This window comes from Hipposideros armiger, unplaced genomic scaffold (genome assembly GCF_001890085.2).
Source record: "Hipposideros armiger isolate ML-2016 unplaced genomic scaffold, ASM189008v1 scaffold_490, whole genome shotgun sequence".
In the NCBI taxonomy this organism is placed as follows: domain Eukaryota; kingdom Metazoa; phylum Chordata; class Mammalia; order Chiroptera; family Hipposideridae; genus Hipposideros; species Hipposideros armiger.
The window spans coordinates 490,723-498,190 of NW_017731840.1; the positions used below are offsets into that span (position 1 = coordinate 490,723).

Genomic DNA, 7,468 nt, shown 5'->3' on the forward strand with positions numbered 1-7,468 from the left:
GGCCGAGTGGCGCATTGGTTGAGAGCTGGCTTGGGACACCAGACGGCCCCGGTTCGGATCCGACATATGAGGGCCAGTGACACTGCCCTCTGCAGCTAAGATGCTGAAAAACAGCTCAACCTGGAGCTGGGCTGCCCTGAGTCGCCAGTGACGGCGAAGTCTGCAGCCCCTGCTGCAGTGGTTTGCCATGGGCTACCTTGTGTAGCCAGCAGCCAGCATGAGCGGCCAGCAGCCACCATGAGCAGCCGTCCAGAAGCCGGCGACTGATCTGCCTCGCCCGGGAAGAGGACAATGATGGTACCAACTTGAGCCAGTGAAGCAACATCCCCCACAACTAGACTGAAGAACAAAAAGGATAGCAACTTGTCTGTTCCACTTCCCCCAATTCCCCAGCGCTGTTCCCCTCCCCCAATACCCCAATTAAAAAAAAAAGATAAACCTCATGAATATATATATATATATATATATATATATATATATATATTTGATTATAGTTGACATACAATATTATTCCACTTCAGCTTCAGGTGTACTAATCATTATGTTGGTTTTGTATACCTGAAACTAATATAAAAAATAAATTAAAATTAAAAATCTTGCAAAAAAATCTTAAAAATCTCTAGAAAGACTGGCAAAGATAAAAAGAGAGAAGACACAGTTATCAATATCAGAAATGAAAGAAGGGGCCGGCCGAGTGGCGCGTTGGTTAAGAGCTGGCTTGGGATGCCAGAGGGCCCCGGTTCGGATTCCATATATGAGGGCCAGTGACACTGCCATCTACAGCTAAGATGCTGAACAACAGCTCAACCTGGAGCTGGGCTACTGTGGGTCACTGGTGAGGCATAGGCTGCAGCCCCTGTGGCAGTGGGTTGCCATGGGCTACCGTGTGTAGCCAGCAGCCAGCGTGAGCAGCCAGCAGCCGCCAGTGAAGCAACATCCTCCACAACTAGACTGAAGAACAAAAAGAACAGCAACTTGTCTGTTCTCCTTCCCCCAATTCCCCAGCACTGTTCCCATCCCCCAATTCCCCAATAAAAAAAAATCTTAAAAAAAAAAAGAAATGAAAGAAGGGGTGTCATTACAGACCCTGCAGACATTAAATGAATAATAAGGGAATAATATAAACAATTTCATGTTCATAAATATGACGTCAAAGAAATGGACCAATTCTTTGAAAACCATAAATTACCAAACTTCACTCAAAATTAAGTAGATAAAACAATTTGACTTTGTAATTAAAACCATTTTGAAAACGAAATGTTCAGGCCCAGATGGTTTCACTGGAAAATTCTAAAAAATTTAAAGAAGAAATAACACCAATTCTATACAATCTCTTCCAGAAAATAGAAGAAGAAACATTTCCAAACTCATTTTATGGCAACCAGCAGAATCTAAGCTTGTCCTTAGGGAGTGGGATGGACAAAATATATATATTTTTCATTTTAAGACAATGTGTGTGTGTGTGTGCATGCACGCGTGCGATGGGCAATTTGATTTTTTTAATCATGTGTATGCATCACTTTAATTACAATTGAAATTAAATATAAGCATCCTGGTTGCAGGTCTTGGAGTCACCCAGCACAGAGCTATCAGTTCTACTGTCCTGTGGACTCTGCCACTGGAAGCCAGGTGATTCGGATGTCATTTTCCCCTCTATAATATATATATATATATTTCAACTGCAGAGCTTTCCCAGAGGGCTTTTAATTGTAGGACATCTGACCAGCCTTATCTCTACTATAATAAATCTAATTTCCCCTAAATGAGGTATTTGGTCTACCAAAATGGGTGAGCTTAGAGTTTGTTTTCCACAACCAGCCTCAGGAGAAAAATCAATGAGATTCTCAGAAAAGAATGTAGATTGAGGAAATCCCCTTTGAGCTGACCATGTCCGTGAATTCCAATTCTCTTTGTGGTTTCATATTTGCTGAGCACCCAGAGTGTATCAGGGGACTCTTAGGGAGAGATCATGGGGGATGCTCATAAAAGGTCATGACACTATGGATTGTGAAACTGCACTTGTTGGGAGTATGACTGACCTTAGGCAACATCCATTTGGGGTGAGTGACAGGGGATGGGCCATTCTATGCAGCCCACTTGGGAGAATTGTGAAGGGAACAGGGGCAAGATGGAGTCAAGAGTTCATGGACATAAAATAATCCCATGGTCCTTGCACAACCTTGCATAGAGCCCAGGGAAAAGGAGTAAGAGCCACATAGAGTGGACCTAGGGATTTTTAAAGGGGGAAAATTTGTTGGCAAAATCCTGGTCTTTGTTAAGAATGAGATGTTTTGAAAAACACGCTGAGCTATTTGTTCAAGCCAAATGTCTCTGGATGGATCTCAGTCTTTTTTCTTCCTAGCCTATTGCCAAAAATTATCAGGCCTTTTGGGTGTTTAAAATTGTTGACTGTTTTCTGATCATGTGAAATGTGTAGTGAGAGTAGCGGGGGATTTGATTTCTCCCACATCTGGTCCAAAGTCAGCTGTTGGGCATGATCTGAAGCACCTCAGGTTTCACTCTGTGAGAATCCAACATCTGGTACCCCCATAGTCAAACCTGTGGACAAGCTATAAGATGACTGGATAGAACCTTGTTATGGGGTATGCTGTGAGCTGCTGCCCCCTCTGCCCACTGAGCATTCAGAAGTGGTAGCACAGGGAGCAGGAAAGGCAGGGCAAAGCTTTCTTCCAAACAATGCTTCTTGCCCAGACCCTGCAATGGACACAAGCACAATCACATTTGAGAAAACAGTAGATGGGTTCTGACAGGGAAGCAAAACCCCGCAGAACCAAACACCCTCTTCTTCCTGAAGCAGAGACAGGTTGGAATAAGAAAATAAGCAATTAAAATCTATAGCACTTACTATGTGCCAGGCACTGTTTTGAGGTTCTATGTACCTTAACCTATGGCTTTTTAAACTACCACAACAACCCTATGAGTTATTATAGTCACCATCTTCTAGATAAGGGGACTAACAGACACAGGGGCAAGTTACTTGCTGGTAAGGTCACACAGCAAGTAAGTGGCAGAGCCATGATTCAAACATGGGTGGGCTGGCCCCAGAATAAATGTGTGTAACCCCTGGTCTAAACATCCTTCTCCTTCCATGAAGCAGTGTCAATTGGGATGTGCCAAGGCCCCTCTCAGCTAATGCCATGGTTCCTCTTTTGTGTAGAATTATCACATGTCTCAACTCAAGCAATGTGTGTGGAGGGGGTCTTTGGAGAACAATGTTCTTTTTAAATTATGTGTCTCTGATGATGCTTAAGAATATAGATAAAACTCTAATCTCAAATAGTATTTAGCACCATCATTTTTTTATATTAAGATGTGTATTTTGTTGGACAACTTTGATGGTTGAGCATTGTTAAAACAAAACATAACTATAGACGTCATTTTCTGGGTGACTCTCTTGAAGAACATTTAGAATTGCCGGCATCTCTGGTTCTTGTGCTTTGGGTTTCTCTTTCACTTCTCGAGGAAAAGTATAAACATCCTTAGCATCTTCCTGGTGTGCTTCAGAATCCTGGCCTTGGGGTCTACCTGTTTCTTGGTATGGTTCTGGAAAGCATTCTTTAGGCACATCCTTATTTTTATATGTCTTAGTAGAGAGGTCCTCAGGCTCAGATATTTCTTGGTATATTTCAGGTGCATAGTCTTTGGACTCAGGTGTTTCTTAGTATATTTCAGGTACACAGTCTTTGGGCTCAGGTGTTTCTTGGTATATTTCAGGTGAATATTCTTCAGACCCAGGAGTGCCTTGGTATAGTTCAGGTGGATATTCTTCAGGAACAGATGTTTCTTGGATGATTTTATGAGAGAGAGCTATAGGCACAGCAATTTTGTTACATGCTTTTTGAGAAAGGTGTTCAGGTTCAACTATTTCTTGGTATGGTTTTGTAGAATGGTTTTTGGGCCCAGCTATTTCTTGTGTTTTAGGAAGGATGCTCTCAGTCTCAGCTATTCCTTGACCTCATTCAGCATTGTATTCCTTAGGCTCAGCTCTTTTTTGGTATATCTCAAGGGCATAGCCTTTAGGCACATCTGGCTCTGGGTATGCGTCAAGAGAACATCCTTCCAGGTCAGCTGTGTCTTCAGATGTTTGAGGAGGTAGGGCTTTGGCTACAGCTGTTTCTTGGCACATGTTAGGAGAGAGACCTTCAGGTTCAACCATATCTTGGCCTGTCTCAGAAGGGTGGCTTTGTATTATTTCTTGGCACTCAGGAGATTTTCCCCGATGTATAATGCTTTCTTGACCTACTGCAAGGAAATTTTCCTCAGGTACAGATCTTTGGGGAGAGACTATCGGAAGGAAAGCTTCAGTTACATTCCTAGGTAATTCAGTGTCTTTCTCTGTAGGTGCCAATGCTTCCTCCAACATTTCTTGTTCTACTCGTGACTGAGGCTCCGCCTTCTGTTCTGTATTTTGTTGTCTCTTTCTGCCTCTTTGGTTTCCTTTTGCTGTTCTTTGCCACTTTTGTTTTTCTCTCCAAATTGCCATTGTGAAGTTTGCTTTTCTTGTGCTTCAGCTTTTCTTTTTCTGAGTTGCTTTCTGTTTCGCAAATTCCAAGTTCCAATGACTTCTGGAACATGGTTCTTTTCTTGGTGAGGATCAAGTGTCTGATGGAGCATCAAACGAGATTGGTCCTTTCCCAAATCCATCTTGCTGCAATACCTTCCTGCTATTTAGTCTGACTTCCTCACACCGCCTTTATTCACACCTCCTGGCTGTTCAGTGTTCTTCCCTAGTGTCTTTCCATCCAGACAGTGAGTGCCTCCATCACAAAGCCTATGATGATGATGATGATGATGATGATGATGATGATGATAGCCATTCTGCAAGATGGCAGGCACCACTGCGTGTTGTTGGATATTAAAGGTCTTCCGCAAATGTTCCAAATCAGGTCCCCATGCTACCGACTTCATTGCAGTCAGACTGACTGTGTAGCAGTAAAGATGGCAAGCTTTGGAGTCAGACCTATCTGGGTTTAAACCCTAGATCCACCTCTTGTTGGCCATGCAGTTTAGGGTTACTGAGCTTCAGTTCCTTCTCTGGAGCTGAGAAACTGGACCCCGGCAGCTGTAAGCAGAACCCACCTTCGGGCGCCCTCTCCCTCCGATGACTTGCATGTAATGAGCACCATCATTTTATCCTCAAGATTCTAACTGAAACATATTTTTGTGTCCTTCCATCAGGAGACTGGGCTAGGAATAGGATCAGGAAGCAGGACAGCAGGGCCTAAGTGTCCCTGAGTCAAGTTTCAATCTTGTGTGGGGTGAACTTGGGGAAATAATGTAAATGGCTGAGTTGAAGTACAGGGGCAAACGTGTGGTCAGCAGAGCAGCAAATGCCAAGGCTATAATAAAAACACACATGCTTAGAGCTGAAGCAGCTCCAGGGAAGAGCAGGTTGACATTAAACTCTTTTAACTCAGAAATCAAGAGAATGGATGAGGGATGAGGTACAGACAGATGAGATGAGTAGTTCCCAATGTTAACTTTGCTCCAGGTTAGGATCAGTATGGGCTACTCTTGGGGACAACTTCCTTAACATTTTATGGTGAGCCAGACCAGGTTGCACCAGAAAGGAACAACATTAAAATGATGCCTCCTTCATTTACAGAATGGGCTGTACCTTTTGTTTCCCAGTTATACTCCTCAGTGTCTGGGTCTCTCTGTCTCTGTCTCTCCATCACTTCAAGTGCAAAACATAATTTTTCATTCATGATGCTATCATCATTTGTAAATTTAGAGTATCATCATTTAGACTTTGTGTCTTACAAAAGTAGGGAAAGGGAGGGAAGCTAAGAAACATTTGTGAAGGTTATAGGTCAGGGACACAGGTTGACAAAAAGACTGAGATTTAATCATAAAATTATAGAAAGCGCCCCCCCCCACCCTGCCCTGCCACAACACACACACCTTAGCACCACACTGACAGGGCTCCAGTACAACAGCTGAAAGAACTGAAGGCACAGGCTGTGCCTTCACAAAGGAGGAGTTTTTTAGTAAGCCCAAAGTCAACAGGGAAGACAAAACAAGGACACTAGAGAAATTAAAATCTCTGGCACCTTCAGCTACAGCAAACATTAGGTACAACCCAATTCCTAGCCAGATTAATGTAAAATCTCACACTAAAGGCTTATTTACCTCACTTTCTGTTACTCACTATGGTATGACCAGCTTTCAACAATAACAAATACAGGGCATACTAAAACACAAGAATAAACACAGTCTGAAGAGATAAACTAATAATCAGAACCAGATTCAGATATAACACAGATATACGAAGTCTGACAACTATGTTCGTGAACTTGCCACTGTGTGCTTACATTGGCAGCACTGTACAAAGAGCTCAGTAAGGTTTCATAACCTTGGTATATCAGTGTCTCACAGCTGTGTTCGTGTCGATGTGTGGTGGTGTCTTGCTGAGTTGTGTTCATTATTGTTATTGCATCTTTTTGTGTGCTGTTGCAAGAATGTCTGAGCTTAAATTAGAGCAGTGAAAAAACATTAAATTTCTTGTTAAACTTGGCAAGAGTGGAAGTGAAATCAGGGACATGTTAGTCCAAATTTATCGGAATAATGCCATGAGGGAAATGGCACTGTACAAATGAATTAAATGTTTTTCTGAGTGGAGAGAATGCGTCACTGATGAAGAGAGACCAGGACTGCCAGTAATGAGCAGAATTGATTAAAACATTGCAAAAATTCATCAAATTGTGTGTCAAAATCGTCAGCTGACTGTGAGAAGCATAGCAGACCAAGCAAACATAGATAAACAGAAAAATCTTAACTGAAAATCTTGGCATGAGAAACATGTAAAAAATGGTCCCAAAGTAGCTCACCAATGAACAAAAACAAAGGAGAGTCAAAGTTTGCCAAAACCTTTTGGAAAGGCAAGACAATGTTTTGGGCCATGTTATCACTGGTGATAAAACATGAATATAACAATACAACCACGAAACAAAGCGTCAAAATGCACAATGGAAATCAGCCAATTCTCTGACCAAAAAAGTTTCATCACTCCAAATCAAGAGTCAAAGTGATGTTGCTAAAATTTTTGATGTCAGAGGGATTATTCATTATGTATTTGTACCAACTGGACAAACAGTTAACCAAGTTTACTATTTGGAAGTGCTGAAAAAGCTCTGTGAAAAAGTTAGATGAAAGAAAATATATTTTTTAAAAAAAGTAAAAGTAAAAGACGACCTGGACTTTTCGCCAACAATTCATGGCTCTTGCATCACGACAATGCACCAGCTCACACGGCACTGAGAGGGAGTTTTTAGCCAGTAAATAAATAAATATTAGAACACCCTCTTTACTTACCTGATCTGGTCCCCCAATGACTTCTTTCTTTACCCAAAGATAAAGGAAATATTGAAAAAAAGACATATTGATGACATTCAGGACATCAAGGGTAATACAATGACAGCTCTGATGGCCATTCCAGAAAAAGAGT

General features: G+C 42.0%; 1 pseudogene; it reads right to left on the reverse strand.

Annotated features, from left to right (window-relative positions):
* Positions 1 to 3,370: 3,370 nt before the first annotated feature.
* Positions 3,371 to 4,820, reverse strand: LOC109395867 (hemogen pseudogene; annotated as a pseudogene).
* Positions 4,821 to 7,468: the final 2,648 nt, after the last annotated feature.